This window comes from Anser cygnoides, chromosome 3 (genome assembly GCF_040182565.1).
Source record: "Anser cygnoides isolate HZ-2024a breed goose chromosome 3, Taihu_goose_T2T_genome, whole genome shotgun sequence".
NCBI lineage: Eukaryota > Metazoa > Chordata > Aves > Anseriformes > Anatidae > Anser > Anser cygnoides.
This window is the reverse complement of record NC_089875.1, coordinates 9115789-9142942: the sequence shown is the minus strand read 5'-3', so window position 1 is coordinate 9142942 and position 27154 is coordinate 9115789. Positions and strand designations below refer to the sequence as shown.

Genomic DNA, 27154 nt, shown 5'->3' with positions numbered 1-27154 from the left:
GGACTGCCAGAGTGGCAGCTCCAGTGAGAGCAGTTGGAGATTTTAATGGAGGTGGGAAGGTTGCTCTGGAAACCAGTTTACACAGAGGAAGCTTTGGACGAGTTTTCAGTGTGGGCTTATAACCCAAAGAAGTCAAAGGGTAGAAGGTAAATGCAAAAATCTGTCAAAGGCTGAGAAGGTCTGCCTAAGAGCATACTGGTTCTTCAGCTATTTCTGAGTATGATCACTTGTATGTGTAGCATACATCTGTATTGTTACAACTGCATATAAAATCAAAACGTTTCCATGAATCTTCTTGTCCGGGGAGAGGATGAGCTAACACCCATGGGGCTGGTGGTAGTCACGTTGTGCAGATGAATAACCCTCAAACATTAATGACATTGGTTGGCTTTAGGTTGACTACGTTTTTAGGACATTTTGCATGTACTTTTGTATGCTGGTGTATTTAACAAGCTATCTTTTGACACCTACTTTCCTGCTCAAAGAAATGCTCCCTTTATTCCGCCCTAAGTCTATGTAACATTTTTTAGCAATACAGGTTCAAAGTGTTAGATTGGCTCCAAGTTAATGACTCCTATTAGTGTAAACTACACTCATATTTATGACACGCCACCAATTATATTGTGAAAATTTGCTGTTTCATGTTAATAGAAAGCAGTACAGATATTCCTAATACTCAAAATAGTGATATCAATTGCTTGTCTTTGCTGGCAACAATGGCTATTTTTGAATGTACTGTCAAAATATCTGCCATGCCAAGAGACCTGAATTTAACTTGTTGGCTTCTGGATTAAGTCGACCTTTAAAAATGTTTTGTCTTAATCTGTCACCTAGGGAGACATTGCCTGTGTTGCACTCTAGGACAAATGAAACAGAGAACAACAGGAACATCGTTTTGGAGCATGTATGAGCACTGGCTGAGCATAGATCCCGCACCTGGCTTCAGACGGTGTTACACATTTGCTGAAATATCATACTCTGCCAAGGATTGTTCATTGTCCTTTAAATGGAGGTGGTAGACTCAGCTTGTGATTTTGTAGTTCAGATATTTCTTACTGAGGCAAGTGGAAATTTGCCTGATGAAGGATAACATGATTTAGACCCTTGGAAATGTTGAGGAATGTGTGAGGTATCTGGGTGAGAATAGCTTCCTTACATATCTACATGTCCGAAGATGTCTTTTAAGAAGTGGTCAACCCACCGGTTTTGTCTTGCAGACCATGCAGCATGGCATTGCTGAGGTCAGCACCTTGCAGCAGTCATTGGTGGTGCTTCTGATCGAAGCAGCCCTGTGAGGCTGGCCTCTAATTGCTGCCTCTTGGCTCCTTCTGTAAATGGTGCACTCTATTCCCTACGGCTTTAGCGAACTCTTTGACACATCTCAGTTTTTGCTTCCTTTAAAAACTGTACTTTTCGTACATTCTTGTGTTTATGACTAAATGCTCACATTTTTTTTCTTCCTGGCAGGACTTGTTGCCACCCCCTTTTGTCCTCAGAAACCCAAAGACAGGTAGGCTGAAGGAAGACTGTGTGTGGTCAAAATGTCACTGCAGTCCAGCTAATTCTGGCTGCTGGAACTGTCCCTAGGGGCAATAGACAGCTGGACATAATTTAGAGCAGGCTTAGATTGATACTAGAGGCTAGCCTGAAAATAAGGAAAACAAAATTGCAGTTTAATCTCTTCTACTCCCAGATCTGACCCCCTTTTCCTGTTTCAAGCATAGCTCACTAGAAAGAAAATCAAGCACAGTGAATTTAAGCAACTTGTATTTGTCAACTCAGGGGACTATCAGTGTCAATTTAAGATGATTTCTTTTCCTGAGTATGTCATATCAAGTAATGCTGGAGTTGTCTAAACTAAGAGCTGGAATGGTGGAGATGTTATTTTCATGTCGGACTCGTAGGAATTTTAGAACATAAATTATTTTGATAACATGGCAGGCTGCCATTCTGCCACACTTCCTGCAAAAGTCAAAATTTTTTCCACGTTTCGACTTGGAAATGACATAGTGTTGGTGAAGGATAAATTGTGAAGAATTCATATGTCTGACTTCATTGCTGATTAAATATGACAAATGTTGAACTTTTATTTGAGGTAAGATTTTATGAGTTGATTTATCTTCAAGGGAACTATCGTGAACACATTGCGTATGGCATAAGGTGTTACTTTAACATAAACTTAATTTGAAAGAACTGTGTTAGCAAATTACTCTTTAAAAGAAAGCTAACAGAACCTTTCTCTAACAGAAAAACATTTCTCATATTACTTTCTGATCATAGATGTTGAAATTACAAAAATAAGGAGCAAAATGTCAGTAGCAGAGGACAGAGAACAGAATCTCTTCCTCAGCCTCTCATTAAAACTAAATATGTTTTTGCTATTATTTCTTCACTGATTTGTATTACAGTATCACTTAGGTGAAAGATAGTAAAAACATATAATTAGAGAAAACTCCTTCCCCATAAATCTTGCAGTTTGGAGAGGAAAAATACACTGAAGCTGGATTAGATAATCTAGTAGTCTGGAATTTAGGCCTTTATTTTGCTGAGGTTATCTCATCTGTGGCAGATATTGCATGGTCTTTCTTGTGTCAAGGCCTTTGGCTAGTTTAGACTAATGTGTGATTTCATTTATAGATGTCTACAAATTCTCTGAGGATATTAAAATTTAATATTGTTGCCATATTTTTTTTAACTTTTACTGAAAATCAAGTGTGCAGTTTGTATGCGGTTTATAAGGCATGCAATTTGCTTTTCTTCTGCACTTTGAAGGGATGTGATCGTATATTTCATATGCTTCTGCAAACTCCAGCAGAAGTGTGGATGGGAGAGGGTGATGTTGTGTTCTCATCAAAGTCATTTGATAGTAAAAGACGTGAGTGTGGGAGAGCGGGTGACTGAGAACAGAGCCCCTGCAGGAAGCTGTTCATCTTTTTCATTGGTCCAGCTGTGCAGCCACACCAAACTAGAAAATTAAGGGCTTGAGAAGTGCGATACAGCTGAAAGTAACACGTGAAATGAGGTGTGATAGTGTGGGAGAAGGACGAGTGCATTTTACTTTCCGTGTCTGGTTCACCACCTCCCGTGTCTTACAAAATTAGTGTTTTTCATGCCTGTCAGCCAATCCTGTTGCTTCTTAGGTGTGGAGCTAATTTCAGGCTTGTCTTTGCAAACCGAGGTACTGTGGCTTACAGGTGCTATCTCAGCATTTTCAGGGCACAACTTTGCAGCTCACCTTAACAAAAGTTAACTCAGAATTGTACAGTGTCTATTTTTACGGACTGATTTACTTAATGTGGTAAGAATTTCAGGTGTCACAAATCCAGGCACCAGTGCACCATTAATGCTGAGAAGATTTTATTTTGCTAAGCAATTTTATCTGGAATTTGAACAGTCTTCCCACCTTTTGCATGTATGGGTATTTCTAACTCATTCAGTCGCATTCCTCTGTGTAGCAACTCTTTTCCATTGCTGTACCTAACAGAGATTTCTCTTCTCTTCTCTTCTCTTCTCTTCTCTTCTCTTCTCTTCTCTTCTCTTCTCTTCTCTTCTCTTCTCTTCTCTTCTCTTCTCTTCTCTTCTCTTCTCTTCTCTTCTCTTCTCTTCTCTTCTCTTCTCTTCTCTTCTCTTCTCTTCTCTTCTCTTCTCTTCTCTTCTCTTCTCTTCTCTTCTCTTCTCTTCTCTTCTCTTCTCTTCTCTTCTTTTTTTTTCATATCAGATAAGAGCAGCAGCACTGGGAAGCAAGTATTGATGTAGGTATGTGGCTTTTGTAACACTGGAGCCATCACTCCTTTCCTTTTTCTGGAAAACCAGCTTTGCTGCATACAGGAGTTCAAGTCTGACGCTGGACTAGGTTTCAACCAGTTTGGATAAAGTGAGGGCTGCCTAGAAGCTTTTCACAGAACTATAATCCATCTGAGGAACAAACAGCCTTCTTGATATTCAAAATATTAGCTGGAATATATACTACTCTTCTGATTAAACTGTGTCAGTGCAGTTCCTTGCTCTGGCTAAGAGGCAAAACAGAAATGCCAGAATTCAGATCCAGTATTACCCAGAATATGTTGGAGTCGGTTTCATATCTAGCTTTGGCTTCTCGTGAAGCTTTGTGCAAGTCATTTAATCTATTTCTTGGTATACTCTTGGTCTGTAAAATGGAGAAAATATGTGATGCTTGTGCAGGGAAATGGGAGGAATACATTCACTTATGTATCGAGGATTTCCAAAGACATTTAACCAATTTAGATACCCGGATCCCTTTCAAAGTCAGTGGGATCTGGATGCTTGTCTGTGAGGCTGATCTCAGGCAGCTGTGACAAGGCCTGCTGTGGCACCTTGCCACTGCCTCGAAACGCGCACGTTTCAGAGAGAAAGATGAGTGTGGATGAGTAAAAACTCTCTGGCATCTCAGTTCCCTCTGTGTACGAAGTGCAGTTTGCCTTCCCCTGAGGGTAGGTGGCTCTTTTTGTCCTGTGCTGTTGTGTACATTTGTGAAAGGTAAGTGTGAATTGCCTGGAATCAAATATACATGTGTGACTAGCACAGCTTTCTAACAGGCAGGTCAGCTTCAGCAGACTGGATGTGTAAGCTGTTACTATGCCCTAGTTTTAATTTTGCAGTCAGTATTTCTTTATAGCATTTAGCAGCAGGGTTTCAGAAGGTATTTTGAGTGCTTCTGAGGCTTATGCCCTCAGTTAAGAGGACAGAGTGTACTCCTGATTTCAGAATGCACTTACACCTTCAAGGCAGACATCCGTATAGGGAGCCCTTTTTGAAAACCTTAACCTAGTGCTTCCAGCAAAACCTCTTGGTTTAAGAATGGAGTGTGACAGTGTCGTGGGTTTTCAGCCCAACAAAAATGAGGCATCTCAGAAATGCTGCAGTGGAGGGGGACCTCAGAGGAACAGATTTGTTGGCAGAGCTCTTGCTAGTGACTGTTCTGCTTTTTAGAATCCATAAGTATCAGGATCAGCAGACATTTAAAAAAGTAATTTGGTTTCATAAGTATCTTCTGAACTCTGAGTTTGCTTTTCTTTCTTTTTCTCTTTTGAGAAAAAGTTATTAATACTAGAACAGGAGCAACATTTCTTATTAATTCTGTGGGAGGTGAACTTGGCAGGCAACCCACCCAGTTGACCTGTTAATCATTCTGCAGAGACTCAACTTTTCTGGTGAATATCTGCACGATAATGCTAAGGAATATATGTCAGAGCATTTTATTTCCTTTGAATGTTAAATTTACTTAGTGCTAGTCTGTGTGCTGCCACATGGAAAGCAGAAGAAAAATAACAGTAGAGATTTTCCTTTCTGTGAGATTATAAAGGGTTATCCTCTCACCCCTTTTAGCAAATACATGCGGTTGGAAGGCATCAAAATTCTGGAAGAGGCTGGAAGATGATACAACCGAAAGCTGACACAGAAAAGTCTATATCCCTGCATGCTCCCAAACTGTTCTCGATGGGAGTTTCACCACATCAGGGAAGAGCTCAGCTCTGGGAGGGAGATGGAGGGAGCACTGCTGCTCTGAGTCCTTGAGGTATCTCTTTTAAGTGGCTGCAGAACAATACAAAGCATTTCCTCTGGGTAATAAACCAACACATAACTTGCAATATATACTCATTTTAAATTATATGTAACTTGGGGATTCTTTTTATTAATCGGTTCAAGTTCTCTTTCCCTGCAAGCCCAAAGCCCCGAGAAATTAGTTCCTGCTCATTCACGATTTACTGTGCTTTAGGGGCTATTAAAATTTGGAAGACTGCTAACACCAAAAGTGATAAAGGCCCCAAATAAACTGCTCGATACAAAGAAAAACAAATACCCTTCTCCGCCCCCATCCAGAGCAGCCTAGGGTTGTTCAGTTAATGTGCTTATGTCACTCAAGAAACCTCAGCACTCTGTTTTGCCAACAATAGGCTCAGTGTGTACGGGGCTGTGGGCCTCCTTGGCACCACAGCTGCAGGTCATAAATACAGTTCTGCAGATTAAAATATTAAAGTGCCCCTCTTTGGAGGCTGCAGAACAACGCCTGGGGTATTGCCCCCTGCCTCCGAGGCAGCCCAGCCGCTGCAGGGCTGTCAGGTGACTGCATGGAGCACACTCAAAGAGGTTCCCACATGTGGATTAGCTCTTCTCAGAAATGACATTCCTGCCATTTCCTGTGTTAGCCAGCGAGTGTTTTGTACGCCCAAGTTCCATTTCCTGCAGAAGGCTCCTTAAAGGTGGTTAAAGTGGTTCACTGAATGTGAAATCAGCGTGCCTAAGATGAAGTATAGGTACATGCTTTAAGGGAAGCACTAGTTGCTTTGTGCAGGACAAGTTACAGCTGGAGCGCCAACCTGTCCTCCTGTCTTTCCATGTATTTGTAAAATAGTAACAAAGAAAAAGGGGCATTTGGAAAAAATTAATTGCATCAGTGGAAAGGAGAGGGGGGAGGAATATACTTACGTGGGTCCTACTCAATGCCTTGCTAGTACTTCCAGACTCCTTATTTATTACCTTTTGTCCCATTTTACGTAGAGAAGTTTTGCTTTCCAGCTCCCTTACGCTTGGAAAAAAATGTGCCTCTCACTGTAATGTTTGACAGCACTTTAAACAGTGAACTGTGGTTGCAGAAATTTTCACTTCTAGAATCAGTGATTAGAGTGTGTCAGAATTTTAGGCCTTGGTCCTTTATGCTCATGTTCATCAATCATTTTTCAAATGTGTATCTTTAAGAGAGAACAGGCTTTTACCACGTAAATTCATTCTCTGCAAAAAAACCAACCAAACAAACAAAACACTGAAGCAAGAAAAGCGTAATTGATTGAGCCTGCCTGTGCTTTTCTCAAATCTAAGGAGAGCTTTTGGTTCATCATTTTGTCAGCAAATTGTGGCTGAGTTATTAATTATCTGTCTCAGTTATTAAGTACCTGGAATTTATAAATCTTTCAGGAAGGCATTTAATATACAAGTCTTTGAATGTTGCTGGAACTCCTGACTGGTGTCTTTAAGTAAGCTGTGGATGCTAAGAAGCATGTCATCCTGATGATGAGGGAATTAAGCCTGTTAGAGTAGATAGCTTGATTGTAAAATAGCTTCTTTGGCACTTGTTGCCTGAGGAACAAGGGTCAGATTCTTTCCTTGTGCTTGAGACTCATTGAAACTTGTGTGGTCTGACTGCAGTGGGTTTATGGAGCCTGTTACAGTTCTGTTGGTAGGTGTGCAGAATGGCTTTTGGGCACAGGTTGAATAGTTGCTGCTACCTGGTAAATTCCTTGCTGCTTTAAAGGGGAGGGTGCAAAACCAGTGGAGGGGACTTTAGCCTTCAGATTGTGGCACTGCAGTTTATTAAGGAGGACATCTGCCTATTCTTCACTAAAACTTAAGACTGTTTGCAGGAAACTGTAGTAGTTATTGAACTTAGCACTAATTCAGAATCAGATCTCACCCTTTGTGGCATTAGAATGTAACTGGTGCGTGTGCATTTATAGCACAAAATTAATGAAAACTGAGGGGTTTCAGAGTAACTGGCAGTGTACCAACAGTCACTGTCCAAGTACTTGAGCCTACTCTGCTGCTATGTCCTAATCTCTTCTACAGCGACATATCTTATTATAAAGAAGGCAGTTCTTTGTCTTTAATATCATCTCCTCATTTAGAAGGTCTGCAGAGATAACAGTTCTGTCTTTTTCAATAGTGGCTTTGTGAGGACATCTAAATTTCGTGAGTAGAACTATATGAAACTGAAAAGTTTTGTAACAACAAGAAAAAAAATCCTGTGAATGAGAGAAAACTTTCTAATGGTACCTGTAAGGAGAAGACTAAAAAATGGAACGTGTATGTATAGGTCATGTAACTCTGAAGTTGAATATAGCTGCTACTTAACAGCTCTTCTTCCTATAACTGCAGTTTGTCCTTTCTTTCTTGCCTTCCACCAAACATTTTTCTTTCTTCTGCTTTAATTAGCAGGAAAGTTTAAAAGAGGATATATATACACACATATATTTCTCTGAAGGTAGATGGCTTTGCAGCATTCCCTTAAAGCTAGTAATGATTGAAAGTTAACAGTGACATAACATTCATTTTAGAACAAGTGTGTATAAAAAATGTGTATTACTTTGGGTGGGATTACTCCAGATTCTTGACAAGCTTCATCCAATTAACTTCAGTTCGCATCTCCAACACGGCTGTTATTATTTATTAAAAGCCTTCTATTATGCAGGAAATGTAGCTGTGATGTAGGCCTGAAGTCCAGCTGGCTTCTGATGTTTGAAAGTTGGCCCCTGTGAGAAGGGTTTTAATTGCTAAAACACACTTCATTTGTTGTGTCAGGCAGACTGAGCATAGGTAGGCAAAGTGGTAAGGATAATTTTTTTATTTCCAGAACCAGAACAAATAATTACTTGGGGCAGATTAACAGTTTCTCGTTTTTAGGAGATACTTTGTAGTGTGCATTTTATGAAGGAGCTATTAAAATAGTTCATTGGAGTCAGAAGACCTTCCTTCGCTGCACTGCTGCCTTTTCAGACTGATTCCCTAGTGTCAGGCAAGGAATATCAGGCAGACATGGAAGAAAGTAGGATAGATTTATTTGCAGTAATGTCTATTAGGGAAAAGCTCCTTCATTTTCCAGGAGGAAAAGAAAATCAGACACACACTTCCTTCATAAAAAAAGTTGCTTGTTTGTTTGCTTGCTTGCTTTTGTTTGTTTGGTTGGTTGATTTTTGCCATCTTGGGACCTGAATGAAATCTTTATTCCCAGTTGGCAATATGTTACACAGCATACCTTTTGTAATGGAATGTGTAAGGGATTAATAATATTGTGAGTTTATTAACAGCAGTAATAAATTATTTTACAACTCTTAGGGATTCTCAGTAATTTCACTAACTTGAATTTAGAAGTATCTGAACAGTGTAAATGAATTATAAGACAATACTAAATAGAGATGTTTGCTCACAAGTTAACTTGTAGCTCTTAAACTATCAGTTGTTTACTGGTTTGGACCAATGAAGTGCTAAAAGCTAAATACTGTGAAATGTTAAACTTTGATGAAAGATATGAGGAAAGAAACATGTTTCTTTTGCCAACACTGTGGTCAACAGCAGTGCCCTGACCTGATTACTTAAGCTGATGTTTTTCCTAAATCTGTCATGAATCAGTAATTATCAAGTTTTGCAATACTCAATGATTCTCTTGTGAATAGCAAAAAGATTTGTTATTGTAGGTTGGTATTTTCTAAAAGAAGTGTTCAGCTCTTGCATCTGCAAGCTCTATACAGTATGTTTTGCTTTTTTGCCTGGAGAGCTGTGGAATGCCACAACAAATCTCTTGAAGAGTTACACAAAAAGTGAGGAAAATTCAATGTGGCCTAATCTGCAAGTCACCCCTCTGGTGTCTTTTAAAATGAACTTTCATGTCAGTGTGTTTTTCCATTCATGGTTGGAAGATAGCCAGTTCAAGTACTCAGTTGTAGGGCTTGACTTGTAGGGCTTGTAATAGGAAAAGGAACTTGTACAATGCATTATTGTTAGCAGGGTGTTCTCATCATATTTTAATATGGTACTTCCAGAAAAATTCCCCTTTTCTGTCGCACCAAGTGCTGCGCAGCAGTGTGAGGTGTGTTGTGGAAGGGATCAGAGGAAGGATTTGGTCCCTGAATGAGGCTGGAAATTCAATCCATGCTTCCCTTGAGTGTGGTGGCATAACTCTTAACAGCTGGCTTTGAAGCCCCAGTAATCCTCGCAGCTCATGGCTGAGTTTTCTGAGGAATAAAGGACCAAAATTAGGGGAACTTCTCAGTTAACGGGAACAAGAGATGCGGTAACATGATACGTTGTTTGTTGAGTCATTTGAAAAGGATGGGATGGCAAAACCTCTGTGGGGCTTATTGAAAGGACGCTTTTGGTTTATGTCCATGCAGATCTGTGGTTAGAGCCCCGTGGAAATCAGACGTCACCTCAAGCTGCGTGTGGAGCTGCTGCCGTCCCCTGAAGCCTGTATAAGGAATGCAGCTGAGGATGAGGTAAGTGGGACTGCGCTCCTCTTGTGGGAGAGCTCCTGTGGTCTGACTGACAGCAGTCACTTGTTGGCTCAGGCTAGATGAGCCTTAAAGAGGAGAACATACAAGCAGGCAAATATACAAGCAAATCTTAAATGTCCTAAATGTTGGTTTGAGGGCATGGTCTGACACTGGTGGAGATTTATACAGATGACAGGGCACTTGATAGCAGTAAAAAGAAAAAGAAAAAAAAAAAAGAGGAAACTTGAACCAGCCAGTTCTTTGCTGGTGAAAATTGCTTAACATAGATTTGTGGTTTTAAGTAAACGTGCACATTAAAAGAATGCTGACCTTTAAAAACATGGTTTTCAATAAATTGTTATTGTTGCTTTTAAAGCATATGGACTTACAAGCAGCAGAAAAATACCATAAGCCTATGAGATAGGGAATGCACCATGGAAACAAACTGAACCCTGGCAAAGTAAAGAGATGTTTCCTGAATGGTGCTCTCCATTAAAAAGTCAACTCAGCATAGTTCCTTCAGAAATCTGTGTATAAGGGTACTACGTACTTCCTAAGTCGCGCTGTGTGATAAACCGGCGATTCAAATGGCAACCACTGTGTTTTGCTTTAAAACAAAGAAGATTTTTATAAGATTCTTGAGCCAAAGTTATATGTTGTGCATCCATTGCTTAGGAATGCAACAAAATTAATTCTTTGAGCTAATGAAAAGATCAAGAAATGTACAGCTGCCCTCTAGTGGTAAAATAGCAGCATGAGGTGTGTTTGTCTCTTCACAGTGGTGGAGAAGCCGAATGTTTACTGGAAGGTGAACAAAAATGTGCAAATATTTTTAGAGGAATTCTGTAGTCACAGTTCAAATGTCAGACCAGCAGTGGAGAAGATGGAACATTAGACAATAGAGCACAGGCATTGTGTTCTCTGGGGCGGAGGTCTTTCACAATTCTCACTCTATAGGATGTACAGAAGAGCTCCACAAACTTTATATCCGGAGCTTGTTCCAAAAATTCCCAATGTGTTAAAGAAGTTTGGATTTGTATATTTGCTTCAGCTCATTTTAGGACGAGAGATCTTCTCTGAAACTGGGATATAGCTTCATACTTGAACTTTCCCTTGTTTGGAATTGTTGAAATTGATGGCTTTGTCCTAGTTATTCTCTGCTAGATGAAACAACTCTTTCCTGAATGCTGTGCTGATCCTCTTCACCTCTAGTTTGCACAGAATTCTGCTCTGGTTCATGAAGTGAAGAAAAATGAGCCAAAATTCTGAATCCTCTGAACAGACTTACCTTACAAACAAAGGCAATGCCTTTTTGGGGAGTGCCAGCATATTCTAACATAATATATGCAATTAAACTCATTTTCCTCTTGTTTAAAATGGGCTAATAACTAGCACTCCCCCATTTAAGTCAATTTACTTATTTAAAATTACATGAAAGAGAAAAGAATTAGAGAAAGTTATGTAAGTGTTGTGGCAAGCTGTTATGTACAACTGTTATGTCCTTTGTGAGGCTTCATTTGGTGCTTTGTCAAAGAAATTAACTTGCCCTCTGTGGATACAGTTATTTGGGAAAGTGTTTGAATTTCTGTAATCACTGCAAAGATAGCTTTCCATGTGATGTTAGAAACTAGACTGGTTAACAAAGATTAAACTTTTCTGTCCTGATGTTGTATTTTCTGAAGCTGCTGCTGTGTGATCATCTTCTCTGCTAAATGTGATTTCTGTTGCAATTTGGTTAAACAGAAAATTGAGCAGGATGAATTCAGGAAAAACATCTCAACCTGTCAAGATCAGGAATCCTAAATCCAATTATTTGTCTTAAGGTTCAGGTCCTGAATAACAGACTGTTTCAGGTTCACAGAGACTACGGCGCAAGAGAATTTGGCAGTGGCTCCATTGCTCCAGTGTATTTTCTGAGATGACTGTTTGTGTGTGTGTATGTATAAGACACGGAGGAGAAGGTCAGGAAAGGCTCTTGTGCAGAAGTTTCTTTGTATGTATTAATATCAGTGTGGATAAAAAAAGAAGTAAAGAGAATATTGATCGCAAACAGTTTCAATCAATGTTTACTGCCTGTGCAGAGTCTTTGAAAGATTAAAACGAGAGGGGAGACTTATGCCCAGGGAAGCCAATGTAATAAGCAGAGTCTAAAGAGTGTTGATGAATCAGTTTTTCCTTTATCCACGCTTATCGGGTACATCTCCCTCCTATTCATGTTTCTTACAACCTGTTTTGTTTTCCTCTTAATGAATCCAATGCTTCTTAGAAGGCAAAAATCAATTTCTCTGGGTGCAGAAGTCCTGGAATTATGGACAGACCTCTGAACACACGTACATGCTGAAAAACGTGCACACATGCATATACACATAGAACACATGCTGCTGTTTAGGGCCTTTCTGGTAGCATCTGCTATATTTCTCTGCATGGGTTCTGTAGAGGCTTCTCTGTGCCACACTATGTAAAAGCAGGTTTGGAGAAACCGAAGGAACAGGTAGCTCGGTGGGGCCACTCCTTCTGACATGATATGATCCAGAATTAGTAAAGGTGATGGTGATTCAGGTTGTCTGTGGGATTAGCAGCTAGAGGGAGTCCCTTGTAACGTGAGTGTGGTGTACCTGCATAACTGGGGAGTCAGCGGTTGGTGCTGGAGGGCCATAAAGATCTCTCTCCAGACAATCCTGGTCTTGTCTAAATTGCTGTAAATGAGGCAAAGTCTTCTCTTCCTGTGGGGACTGATGTGGGCAAATCTGTGTGACTCTTCCCCCCAGAAGAATGTTACCTTGTTTTTATTGTAAGAGTGGACATCTTGGCTCAGAATTAGTCAGCTCCAGAGGTCAGAGTGTTCTTTGATCTGTCCTGAATCTAAACGAAGAGGCTGGCTGTATCTAACACTGATTTTTGATGTGGAGACATGCAGATGCTCCACTGAAGCGGCTTAGTGATTTCATAGAGACTTTAAGGTAGGCATGGGATAGAAACTCCTAGGGATAGCTAAGTCCAGTTAGACTCTGTGGTGTGGTCAGAGAGTAGAATATCTGTTAAGTCATTGGCAGTAATATTCATATACATGTCATATTCTTAAAATAACATCGTGAGTCTTCAAAATTTATCAGACCCCTGTGCTTAGGAGATAGGCCCAACCACCTGACAGCTGATGCTAGTATGTATGCTTCCTTAGAAACAACACCAATGTAAACAGTGTGATGATGATTTGATAGTGTTCTGTTACCTCTGGCCCTTTGTTTGGGGTATTTTGTTTCCCATTTGCAGTGCAACATATCCAGAGGTAGGTCCTGTTTTCCTTGCTTTTCCCATCTGTCCCATCACTTATGCCCACTTCTCTCCCCAGGGATCACTGTTCTCCCCTGCTACCGTGGTTCAGCGCTCCTCATTGATGATCGGTAAGGATTTAGTTTGCGGTATCTCAAACAAAAGAAAACAGGTGCCAGAGGAGCAAACAACTGCTTTGTGCTCGGGAACGTCCTCACCTTTCATCAAGCCTTCCAGAACTATGCTGAGGGTGGGCCCCAAAGTGCTTCCTTGCTCCTCTGGTGCCTGTTTTCTTTTGTGTGAGATACTTGATACAGATTATGTTTTCACCAGACTACCTGTGGAGGTCAGTTTGCATGAGAACATTTACAATATCCTTCAGGCATATGGTAGAAGCTGCAGCCATTGAGATCTCTAGGGAAGTTTATATTCTTCAGTAGGTACACGGCCAAGAATATAAGATTCCCAGCAAAGACACATTTTTGTTCCGGCATTCAGCAGGGAGTATAACCTCTGCAGTGGTCCTCCCTGTAGTTCCAACAGTGAAAAAACTGTAACCATCATGAACTGCAATTTGTTTTCTGAAAAGGCTTGGCAAATTTCCATGAACACTAGGTATCTGTCTAAATAAATTTGCAAGTTCCTCCAGCTGCCCTGGGGAGCTTGTAAGTTCCTTGAAACTTACTCCTGTCCTCATGGCAGTTACAAGATGTGACAGCTTTGCCAGCAGAGCTGGTAAATTCCAAGAACCCTAGATACTGGATTCAAAGAAATTACAACCCTGCTGGCCACAGTGGTCAAGCTAGAAATGTTTTTGTGTTTCGTGATCCTTAGCTGTTTCTACATGTAGTTCACAAGTTGCATTTGTGCATCTACGTAAAAGACTTTGGCAACAAAAAGCTGGAGTTCTTGGTGGTAGCAATTTCAGCCAGTACAGTGCATCCACGGGACTTGGAGAAGTTGCAGAGCTGATTGTTTCTCAGTACAGCTTCTAAACCTAGTGGTCTCTGGAAAGAATGTTTCTGAGGCTGTCCTCCAGTTGGTTTAGCAGAGGAGATGCTACTCTCATGGTCCTCAGAATTCAGGGATGGGATATAATCAGTCACATCATTAAATGACCTTGTACTTTGTGTGGAGCCTAAAATTAGTGATTCGTGGAGATAACATATTCTGCCTCTCAGCTGGCAAGTTTGGAAGCCTCTCTCTGTCTTGATTTGAAGGAAGATTGGAATTAGGAAAGTCCAGTTTTCACTGAATGAGAATACAAATTCTTTGACCCTTCTATGGGAATTTTTAGCTGAGAAGAGGTTTCTACTTTTTGTCAGAAAGTTTTCCTTTGGTGCAAGACCAGACAATCTGTATTCAGATGGTAAGGAGGGGGATGTTTAGATTTAGAAAATTAGGGTAAATTGGGTAAAAACTGAATTTTACAGTGATTTTTTTTTTACAGTCTAACACTAGAGTTTTGTCTCACAGAACTTAGAAGTTCCCTACAGGCTTTAGTACTGCATTTAGAAAGAAGTAACACTCTAAATTTATTATATCTGACATTTGAAGAACATCTAGCAAAAGAAATAAAAATATTCCAAATTTTTCTTATGACCAGCATGCATTGTATTACAGTGACCGTTTGGATCAAGGGATCACGTATATTCTTGACATCTTTTCCCTTCATATTCTGTAGAAACCATGAAGAGGTAGAAACAACTGTGGTTTTTTTTTTGTTTGTTTTTTTTCCTGTAAAGTGTGTAATAATTTGCAAGTTGAATCCTACACCTTCATGATGTTTGGAGGCTGGACTTCACAACTTAAAAATTCTTTCAACATTATTTTTTATTTGTGTAGTGATAAACATAAGTGTTCATAAGTAGCATAAATTGATATGAACCAGTAGAAAATATTATATATAGAAATTATATGGCTGTCAGAATTGGTTGGGAAAAAAAGAGAAGATTATTGAAGGAGCAGGAAAAGTTTTTCAAAATGGGATATTATTTATATCTGAAAAACACCTTCCAGAGTCCAAGGCTTTTGACCCAGTAACCATCCCTTTTTTTTCACTGGAATAACATTCCTATTACTTAATACACAAAATGCTGTGATGTGTCTCTCCATCTTGCAGCACCTGCTGTGCCCAAGAAAAAAGTAATGTCCTATGTTATCAAAATTGCTTTCTTCTATTTTAGTAAATGTAGTAGAAAAAATGAATTCTGTAGTCCTGTTTGATAGTATGTGCTTACTGGGCAAATGATGCTTTCTGAATATAGGTGGGTGCCTGACAAAACACAGCTGCAGAACTGGAGTCTAAACATACTGTTTTGTATTTATTGTTGACTACATAAGGTGTGTGCCACAGTATGTTTATGCTTCACATTGCCAACTGTGCAAAGGGGCTGTTGCAGCTATGTACATCCACATCCACACGTTAACATATGCACGTTATTACCTAAAACTTTGCCTATGTCATCAGGCAAACAGCAGTAAAGATAGAAAAGAAGATTGCTCATTGGATCTGTGTTTTCAGTGTCTTCTTGCTGTTCTTCTTGCAAGTAAGAGCAGCATGGCTGTGGGGGTGTTGCAGTATTGTGGGGAGGTCAAAGAAAATGATTGATCTTAGAGGAATGCCTTCTTCATAAAGTTCCGTTCTCTCTTAGCTGAAACATAGGTTGTTAATCTTTCCTCTTCTGTAAATAAGGGAGCATGGTAATGTATCTTTGTGTCAGAGCAGGTTTTTTTGTGTGTCCATAGTCTCTGTCATTCTAGCTCTGTGCATTAGACTAGTTCGGGTGTGTGCCAACGTAATCTTCTGTGGCCATCTTCTCTTCTGATGTGACTCCTTCTTCAAAATGTTGTGGGCAGTCGTCTTCTGGGTGGCTGCTCTATGTGTGTTGTTCCCATTATATTAGTAGTAAAGCCAACTGTCAGTTGTGAATCTTCGTGTCCCCCCCCTCGCTTCCCCAGTTTTGATTGGCAAATCTTCCTCTCCTTCATAATTAGTGATTGAATAGGGTTTGCTGGAAGGAGTGAGAGAGCAGATCTCCAGTGGTTTGAAAATTGGACTTGATGTGTATGACACTAAAATCAATTTTGTCAAAGCTATTGATGAATAAAACTTTACTGATGTTTTTCCTTTTTTGATTAAAGTTAACTCTTCCTGTACAAGCTTATTCCTCATCTTACATATATCTCAAGTATAATAGCTGTAACTGTTAAGACAGTAATTAAACTTCAAAGCTGTATTATTAAAGGCTCAGCAAGAACACCCCAAAGCAAAAGAATTTGCAGTTAAGACTATACAAATCCATCCTTAACTAGTCCACAGTGAGTAGGGATTATGTGGCACAGTAATAGCATTTGCTGTAAAGAGGATCCCTGCAAAATCTAGACAATGGACTGTGCGGAGTACAGAATCTGGCGGAATGTTCCAGGATTATGATTTGGGGATTTTCTTTATTTCTTTTAATAGACATGGCTTTGCCTTAAAGGGTGTAGCTGAAATTCACTTTAGATAAGCAGGACTCTTCAGTCCAGAATTTTGCCTTGACAGTCATCTGTAAAAAATGTTAGCTGATGTTTCATTCCAAAATAATGAACAAAAGGCTTGATTCTGCTGTTGGATCTGGGTTTATGAATCATCAAAAAGTGCATTAACCTATGTGTGTGGGTGGCTATCCACAGCGTGTGCCCCGAGCTGTTGCTCCATCAGGACTGTAGAGTCGTCCAGGAGGGTGGACAGCTTTGTGCGTCTTCCCTGTCTGTGCTGAGATATGGTCCAAGAGGGAGGTGGATTGACCAAAACTGGGGAGACCATAGACCTCCGTGCTAGTTAGTCATACCCCGCTGTCCGAAATGGGCATCTCTGGAGCACATTTCTTGGGTGTAACTCATTGCATGAGCCTGATGGAATAAATATGGCATCTAAACATCTCCAAGTATGCAGTCAGGAGAGAGGGGGACTGGTCATTTAAAACATCTCTCTACTTGCTTATATACTTGGGCAGAAACTCAAAAGATGTCTAAACTTGTCTGGGAGACTTCTTTGTGTCCTTAAAGCAGGAATTACAGATTCTCTTTTTGATGCAATGACCTGTTCCACCACAGGTATTCACCTTCTTTTCTTTCCTTGTTGCTCAGGTTTTTTTTTTCCCTATTTTTTTTTTTCTTCTTTGTTCTTTCTCCCACTTCTAGGAAGAATTGTGGAATAGTATAGTAAAATTTAAACAATTTTTTTTTTTTGGAACAACCAGTGTTATTCATGCATACTCAGCTGCCAGCTTTTCATACAAAGGAAAGCTTGAAGGAAGAAGCTCTACTGAGCAGAGGTACAAAAAGAAGTCATTCTTCAGACAGTGTGTAGTTAAGCTGGAGCTCCTTGCCTCAGTTATTAGGGATGCTGGAGCTCAAGGGGGTGCAGGACAGGTTTGTGACAAATAAATTTGTTAGGGATGCTAAATGCATGGGAACATATGTTTCAGGGAGTTCATGAGCCACAAACTGTTGGAGCCTGGAGGAGCTTTTGGGAAAGTATCCCTGTGCTTACCTTGTTCTGGCACCTTCTTTTAGTTATTGCCATGGGAATTGGATGGATCTTTGGTCTGATGCCATTATGGCCATTTATATTGGACGGGAGGCCTGGCCCGGATGAGATTTTCACAGTATCACAGTATCACAGATTTCTAGGTTGGAAGAGACCTCAAGATCATCGAGTCCAACCTCCGACCTAACACTAAGTACTCCACTAAACCATATCACTAAGCTCTACATCTAAACGTCTTTTAAAGACCTCCAGGGATGGTGACTCCACCACCTCCCTGGGCAGCCCATTCCAATGCTTAATAACCCTTTCGGTAAAGAAGTACTTCCTAACATCCAACCTAAAACTCCCCTGTCGCAACTTTCGCCCATTCCCCCTCGTCCTGTCACCAGGCATGTAGGAGAACAGACCAACCCCCACCTCTTTACAGCCTCCTTTAAGGTAACTGTAGAGAGTGATAAGGTCGCCCCTGAGCCTCCTCTTCTCCAGGCTGAACAAGCCCAGCTCCCTCAGCCGCTCCTCGTAAGACTTGTTCTCCAGACCCCTCACCAGCTTGGTCGCCCTTCTCTGGACTCGCTCGAGCACGTCCATGTCCTTTCTGTGTGTGTAGAGATTCCTTGGAAATACCATCATGGAATTTATTGCCTCTCAGAAGCAGTGAGAGCAGAGTGGGAGATTCAGCATGTTAGTATTTAATTAATAACTTATCAAAAACTTCTTCCGTCTTATCTCGTCATTTTTCTCCCATATTTTGTGTCACAAATGAACGCGGTGCTCTGTGGGTAACAGACCCGGTGGAGCATTGCCTTTGCTCACTGCAGAGGCTGAACCGAGGAGTGGGTGAGAGCAATGGAAGTGCTGCTTCCCATGAGAGAGCAAAGCTTTCCCAGGGCAAGACTGGCTGGCTGCCCTCTTGGCAGTGGGAAAAAGGGACATGGGGAGAAGTACAGTTAGTGCCATTTTTTGTGGCTGTCCCTGCAGACTGATTTCGCAGTAGCTGAACTGCATCAGAAGTGTGAAAGGGGAGAATAAACCAATCATGGAATAGGAATAAGTGTCCCCCTTTTGCCTTCTTACCTGTTCCCAGTGGCTTCAGTGAGGGAGCTCAGAGGCTGGCCCTAAGCATTCAGCAGGGAGGCAAAGAAAAAGCAGAGAGGAACCCATCACTGCCTGCTGGTAGGGAGGCTGAACGAGGGCTTCTTAAACCCTCTGCCCTGTGTTTTCTTTGTGAGAAAAAGGATGTTCCCAGCTATGCGTCTTTCCGTCTGGGTATGTTTGTTCCTGTCTTTCTGCAAATCCCCCCTGGAGAATGCATGGACATTATTGGGGTTCTGGGAAGCTCAGCGGTTTGCTTTCACTGAAAAGCTGCTCCCCTCCCTCCCTGGATCAGCTGAGCTCCCGTTGGGGGGAGGCTTCTTTCATCACCCACTGAGATGAGTTGATGTCTGTAGGCTGCAGATACTCCCTAGGCTGATGTTGCGTGCCGCGACAGCAGCAGCCGTGGCTTTTCTCTGCTGCAACAAGTGTTGCCTCTTGACGCTGCCTCCCCTGAGGGATCATTAGCAGGGTGGAGGCTATTTTCTTTCCTAGAAACAGGAAGAAAAGAAGAGGATGAGATGGGAGGCCTGAAACAATCTAGAATTAGATTACACTATGAACTCAATGACATCAGCTCCCTTCAGTCTTCCCACCCATTTGCTCTCACAGCATTTCTATTTAGGCTGAGCAGGATCTGATGACACCTATAATGTTGTGCTAATTCCTTGGTGGTTAATTGGGTCCAAAGCAAAGGCCCAGAGCTGCCAGCCCCACTCCCTGTACTGTGGAGCCCATAGTTTAATTAAGTGCATGTTGCACTGCACAGGCAACTGGATCTAACAGGCCCAAAAGCACTGGACTGCAGAGAACTTCAACTATTGTCAAGGGACAGAATCATCTTGAAATCTAGTAAATTAAAATCAAACCTAAAAGTAGTAATAAGGTTTGCAGCTTTCGTTGTAAGAGATCTCTGTCTCTCTTGCCCCACTTCCCTCCTTTGTGCCTAGATAGCCACAAAGCTGTTAGGTTCACAGAATACATTCACCTTTAGTGTAACTGAAGGTCAGCGCTCATTATTTTTTTTTTTTTTTTTTTTTTGTTAAAGACAGACCAAAGAAAAGTAAAAGTAAAACGGCTCCTGTAGAATGACGAAAACTAGCTCTGTGCTTTATGGCTATAATCATTTCTGAGAAGGATGTACTTTTGTTGGCTAGGATTGACCTGGCCTCTGTCTAAATGGGAGTCCTGTGCTTTGAGAGGGGAGGACTGCAACTGTATGCCGTGAGACCAGAGGGCAAGTGGCACCAGCCAGTGCTAACTGCAGAGCACTCAACCCTATTTAACTTACGGAGTACATCTGTCCACACATTGCCAGCTGGCCAGGTCGTAACATCTCTTGCATCCAGGCCCCTGCAGAAATAAGAATGTGGAATCAAAGAACATGATTAGTGGGACTCTTCTCTTCTCTTCTCTTCTCTTCTCTTCTCTTCTCTTCTCTTCTCTTCTCTTCTCTTCTCTTCTCTTCTCTTCTCTTCTCTTCTCTTCTCTTCTCTTCTCTTCTCTTCTCTTCTCTTCTCTTCTCTTCTCTTCTCTTCTCTTCTCTTCTCTTCTCTTCTCTTCTCTTCTCTTCTCTCATAAAATACTTTAGTACATAAATAACTATTTGCTATTACTATTAATTATTTAATCCTTTTATTGCTAGCTCCTTTCTTCCACAGTTATTCATCACATTTTGTGTATATGTGGCCTGTGGGACTATGCCACTCAGTCATGCATGATGTGATACATTTTTGGCATTAGAAAAGGTCAGAATAAATAAAATAACAAATTTCCCCTTGAATGAAAGTGTTTTTAAAAAGATAGCCAGGCAAAAGTAGAGAAAAAAAAAGTGGAAGGCCAGTGTTTCTAAGTCTTGACAGGCATGAAATATTTTCCCAGGAAGGGAAAGAAAAGGCTAAGAAACTCTTTGGTTTCTTTCAAACTGTTCCATCAGAATCTCAGTGCCAGCTGGAGACAGCGTGGATCCCCACATGCAGGAACCTGGGATTTGCTTGGAGGGAGGGAATTGTAGGTCACAGTTTAATCTCATCACAGATGCAAACCAACACAGGTGCTGTTGATTCCCCAGAGGGGCTGGAATAAATTCAGTGTCACTGCATAAACAGCGGTGTTGTGAAGCTGGCACTTACCTTTCTGACCTTGCAGACAACATCTGCTTACTCAGGCTTTGTGTCTTACTCCTAAAATTACTCTTGCCACAAGCCATGTTTCCTGCCTTTCAGAGAGCGCTCCGTGCCTCTGCATGCACAGCGGTGCCTTTAGATGGCTTTTGTGCTATGCAAATTGCTTTCTCACTGGGATGGTTCACTCCGAGGATTTAACCTGTGGACCTGTGCCAGCACTTCCGATCTCCGAAGACATGGATTCTGGATTGAGGATTTGAGTATGGATTTTGCTTCCTACCAATGTAATACAATAAAAGAAACCTTTGGTTAAGAAAGCCTACAATTTGTGGGATAGAGATCAGTTCCAGATCCCCGTTCTCTTCCAAAGTTTGTGGCCAGGCTAAGCTCTGTGTGGAAGAAATGGGTAAAACTGATGAGGAAACAGCCAGGAGATTGTAGTTACCATTTTTGAACTTCCGGTCTGAATAACAATAATGAATAAACAATGCCAGATGACTCCGGTTGTATCGTAATTAAGTTCTTAGGCATCCATTTTCTACTCAGAGAACTGTGGAGGTGATGTTTTCTGTCAGAGTGCAGATATGATTTGCTGGTTATTTTTCTGAGAAATCATTGCAAATAAATTCACTGGTAGTTGTGATATCCCACTGTACATCTTCCTGATTCAGTTTATCCAGACTTCTGCTGTAGATTGGTGATCACAAATTCACGTGGGATAAGATATGCTCAGGACAGAGATATGAGGCGTTCAGCATATCCACAGATGTACTTGGAGGGTCCAGATGCTTTCCTCTGAGCCAGTACCTAGCTACGAAATTGTGCTCCAGATAGAAATTGTGTTGATGATGGATGTGTACTTCAGGTGAGATCTAAATCAAGTCTCAAATCATTTTTGGAGATGTAAAAACTCAAATAACTTGGAAGATCTGTCAAATCCATATATTCTGTAAGTTGTCTTCTACTTACCCAGATATCATGTGCTACTGAAATTGGATATGCCTCATTCAGTTCCTGAGTGAATTGCTGGGCATTGCCATTTTGTGCTGTCCTTCGCTGTGTTCCAGTTCAGTGTGGCCTCTGCTTCATCAGTGAAGAAAAGATTCCTCTCTCTATACTTTTCCATTCTTGTGTATAAATTAGTATGCATATTTTATGTGTATATATTATCAAAACACGTAACAGATTGTAAACTATTTTGCAGTGTGTTGAAATAAGTGGCTATTGCTTTCAGTGTAAGTGGCTATTGTCATTAACAATGCCTATATTTTAGGTATGTCTTGCAAATCCTTTATGAAGAGAAATCCATTGTTGAGTTAACCACCTCAGGCAAGAGCAATCTTCTTTTCCTTCTTTTTTTTTTTTTTTTTTTTCTCCCAATCCAGTTCTAATGCACTGCCATGACCTGAAAGGGAGCGAGGTGTCCCATTGAACAGTTTAGCTTTCCCTCTTATATAACACTATGATTTTGTGACAGAGCTGTCAAGTTTTTGGTGGGTGGACATTTTGCAAAATATCTAATCATTACAATATTACAGCTATTCATGTTAGAAACTCACAGATGCTTGTTTAGATGCTGAAGGCAATGCATTAGGAACTGATGGTGACTGATTATTATCCAATCAGTTCCTGATGCAGTATCTGCGACATCAAAAACTCTGCAGTGGCTTTGGTTACATCCGAAATTTTTCAATTGCAGTGTCTCCACTTAATGCCTTTTTTGTTAATTTTAATCTTCAAATGCTGAGGCTCAACAAGGCCAGTGTACTAGGAAGAAAAAAAAAACTGCTTAATTGCAGTACTCAGTTTTCTAGGGAAGATACAACTAACTTTCCATGAGCACAATAGTGGTTTACCTAAGAATTACTGAAAACAAATATTGCCAAGAATGACTTTAAATAACACTGATAGCAAGCCATATACAAGTTTTTCTTTATTCAGAACCATTGTGCGTTGCTTGAATAGCTTGAGAAAGCAAGTCAGCAAGTGTTCTGCCTCTCCAAAACCCAGGAAATGATGTAGGCTCTCAGCAAGGTGAGTCTGCAAATTCAGTAAGTTGTGAAATTCATGAGAAACTCTAACCTTGTGCCAGTGTGTATGGGCTTTTTGCATGCAGTATTTCGGCAACGAGAACTAGAGACTGGTGCTACTGTCCTACTTCTCATACGTTTTCTGGATCTTGAACCAACACCACGTTCGAAAGGAAGAATTTGGTTTCAGCTCTGAGTCTTGATAGCTGGCCTGTATATTTGCATTGGATGTGTATGAGCCAGATATGTCTGTCCATCTGCTGTTGAACTTACTGTACTGAGAAGAAATAACACACAACATAAGCAGAATATGGTCATCACAGCCCTCAGACATCAAGATTTCTGCTTCCATCCACTGTGTTTGAAAGAGTGCACTCAAAGATTCTGGAGGCAGTTGTGTTTTGTAGTTCTGTACAGGCCTAAACTGTATGAAAGTAATCTAATCATTAGTAATCTGGGAATAATCTAATTATTGCTTCTGTGACACAAATGTCATGAAATCTATTAGATCTGTCTGTGAAAATATTCTGCAATCTGTGTCCCACAGTGATCTGGATGTTTTTGTTAAATTGGACTTGGGGTGTGGAAGAAAATTAATTTTCACTCTACAGAGCAGTGAAAGGTGGTTGAAAATTGCTTACAGTGAATAGGGGAATTTAAAGAACATTTTCCAGGGAAAAACAAACCACGTCAGTGACATCTGTTGACTAATGAGAGTGATAACTAACTCTGCATAAACACAATGAACAAACTCTACACTTCTACATCAGAGGTACTTCTGTTAGCAGTTACTGAGATAGAAAAATCATCACTTCACCAGGGCTGTTTTAGACAGCCCACTTTTGTCTCAGAATGATTTTCTTCTAAAGTTTTGCAAGGCAAAAAAGAAGTTGTCTCATACCTGTTTTGCTCAGCACCAACTTCTGTACATCAGAGTGAAACATCCTTATCAGGATCCTTTGATCCTTAGCGTAACATGAACAGATTTTGGCAGACTACAGGTGCTCCTTAGAATCACACATGTAAATAAAACCTAGGAAAAAAGTCTCTAAAGGTCAGCCATCTGGAGCTTTCAGCCATTAAGATGTAGTGAAATGAATATAACTATTTTATGTGCACTGGCTCTGTATAAAATTCCTTCCTGCTGGGTATCCATAGGCTGATCTAAAGCTATCTAGCATTAATGGGAGTCTTGCATTGATTTCTTCATCTTTGAATAAGGCTGTAAGTGCTCAAGTTGCAAGCGCTGCAAACATGAATAACAATATTATAATTATGGCTAAGGAGGTCACATATTTGTTTGACAGTTTAAGAAAAATATATGAGTGGCATTTGGTAGCAAGGAGGGTCTTTGCTTTCCACAATGCTAAATATGTGCTTCAGCATAACCAGATTTACACTTGATTACTTGGTAGCTAGCTAACTAATGATCTTGGTATCCACCCAGAGTCAGTGATCACCTTATCATGAAACTGTGGTGACTTCATAAATTGATGTGGTTGAAGGAGAGACAGAAGATACTGTTTTAATTTGCTTATTTCTAATGGTATCTCTAGTTAAACTTCTGGTTTTAAAGTAAAGAGCTAAAGAAGAGTTACACAGAAGTAATTGTACATCTCATTTTCCAAACATTGCGTTAATCCATGTTGCCATGAATATGGACACAGATATGATAGCTGTGTTTCTTGAAGTGGCAGGTTATCACAGAATCAGAGAATCATACAATATCTGAGTTGGAAGGGACCCACAACGATCATCGAGTCCAACTCCTGGGAACTCTTCATCATTTGTTCCTCTTCAGCACGTTAACTTAAATTTAAAAAGTTACAAGAATCCCGACTGGTTTGAGTTGGCACATTACCAAGGTCATAAACCCAGGAAAAAATGTTTGCAATTGTTTTGGGTAATGGAAAATTAAAGGTAGATGGTGGTTGTCGTGTAACACTAATCACTGAACTTGTGACAGGATAGGGAGGAAGTGAAAGGTCTGGGCACAGAACCTTGTTTATCTTAAAAACCTCAGATGTGAAGGATTAAATGCAGAAAAGCTATCATCTGCCCTGCAGTTTGGTGCTAGAGCAGTGTTTTCACAAGGTATTTTTGCAAGTCAACTTTTCAGCGGTGTTGAAATGTGATGTGATGCCGGCAGAACATGCTAACCCCATTGGCACCACAATTGTGTTGCTGCTGCAGAGCCGGGAGGACAGGAGGTATCGTGGCAAGGTCTGGAGTTCAGCGTGCTTGACTTGCGTGAGCCACAGGGTTAGTCCTGCACGCGTGGTTTGTTGGGGTGTCGTGCGCTGCAGCAGTACATCTTGGCTCTGTAATTTAGGTGCCGTGCCGGTTTATTAATCCATTAGAGCAAAGAAATTGCTGTGTTTAGCATAATCCCAGATACCACTGTGAGAGAATTATTAACTGCTCACAGTTGCCAGCTGAGATTAAGCCAATTCACAGCCATCCAGGTTAGGCCTGCAAGTGGATTCATGTCAGCTAAGTTTCTTCCCTGAATGCCTTACAGAAGAAAAAATGGCAAAGTTCCACAGACAGCAACTGATGCTGTGAAGATCTGTCATTAAAACAGTTAGGGTCTCTTTGCATCTCCTTTGAGAGAAGTCCTATTAAGCAACTGCACTTGTTGAGTTAAGACCTGGTTTATTTGGTGATATTTGGCATGCCCCAATTTGCATGTAAACTGATAAAGCATAATTCAAGCTTGTTCGTTCTGGTTCAGCCACTGCTTATTTGGCTTCTTTTGTGTAACGGGGAATACAATAAAATGCAAAATCAAGGAAACTCTCTAACTGCTGAGCAAAAAACTATTTATGTCAAACTTCTAAAGATGATGTGTGTGTTTCTTCAGCTCCTTGCACTTACCTCCTCTCATGCTCCTGTAACTCTACTGATCAGTGCTTTCAAGCCAGGGTAGCACCACTGTGCAGAGAACTACAACCAAATCCTGCTCTTGTGTTTGGTCAGTATGGAGCTCTGCCAGCAAATCTGAAGGACACCGTTAGTAACTGGAATCACAAATGTTTACAAATAAAATGCAGGAACTGCACAGAAGAACAGGCAAGAGTAGAAGAACAAGTTGGATGTACTGGAGACATCTGGTGAAGTTATAAGAAGAAAAGTAATGTTGAGAGAAAAGCTGTAAGAAGGTTTTCTGAAGGGTGAAGTAAAATATAAGCATGTTTCCTAGAGCTGATTACCTACAGAAGATGATAAGCAAGATCATTCACTTTGTTTCATCACAATTTGCTGCAACAGCAAAATACTGAAGCAAGGAGAGCCAACTGCTTCTTTTCCCTGCAGGTTGTATGGCAATGCCCTGCTCTCAGTGTCTTAGTGAAGGCCACCATCGCCCTACCCCAGACACGTCTCCCCGGCCCACGTTGCACTCTGCATTAGGTGGCTGCGGAGTGGGTACAGCAGCCACTTGTGCTTTGTGTCCTCTCCCTGGGGCTCTCTGGCAGCGCTCTTCTGCAGCACGATGGAGAGGCAGGGGCCTCGGGCTGCGGGGGGCTGCTGGTAGTTCCCAGTGAAGTCCTTGTCTTGCACGAGCCCTCCGAGGATGTGTCTTTGGAGCAGACGTTCTTGCGGGGTTGTGTTGCTTTCCTTACCTTGCACACTAAAACCGTGAGGCCCGCAGAATACAGCCTGTACCATTGCTGGTGCAGAGATGTTGGTTTTGCTCTGGGAGAAATCCCGCGCATAGTGCAGCCTTGCAGCATACTGGCAGGGGAGCAGTTCAGAAAATCCTCTGAAAAAACTGCCTGCTACTGGAACAAACTAGAGGCAGGCTTGGCAGGTGGTCTGATTATATTTGCTCTGCCAGTTCAACAGTATTTGCTGGACAAAAGAAGGCATCAGGTGATACAGAAGGTCCCAAACAAAGCTCCAGACAAATGCAGACATGACCAAACTTTCTCATCTGTTGCATATCTGTGGAAGTGGAGGAAAACTTGTGGCTGAAGGAGTAGGCACAAGAGCCAGAGGGCATATCTCTTCTGTTGATTTTTGTATGGGTGGCTACTAAACACAACACAAGTGAGAATTCGGTTTCTTTGTGTTTCTTCTGCGTTACATAAACTCTTT

General features: G+C 41.0%; 1 protein-coding gene across 6 annotated transcripts in view; it reads left to right on the top strand.

Annotated features, from left to right (window-relative positions):
* CCDC85A (coiled-coil domain containing 85A) overlaps nt 1–27154 on the top strand; it is a 211361-nt gene that overhangs the window by 25127 nt on the left and 159080 nt on the right. For 4 of the 6 annotated variants that reach the window (XM_066995436.1, XM_066995434.1, XM_066995435.1 and 1 more), the window contains one exon: nt 9903–10004. The gene's annotated coding sequence lies outside the window, so the exon portion shown is untranslated. Of the gene's footprint in view, nt 1–1494; nt 1511–5383; nt 5537–9902; nt 10005–27154 lie in introns of those variants that run through there. The other 2 variants (XM_066995437.1, XM_066995438.1) reach the window with 2 other exon arrangements.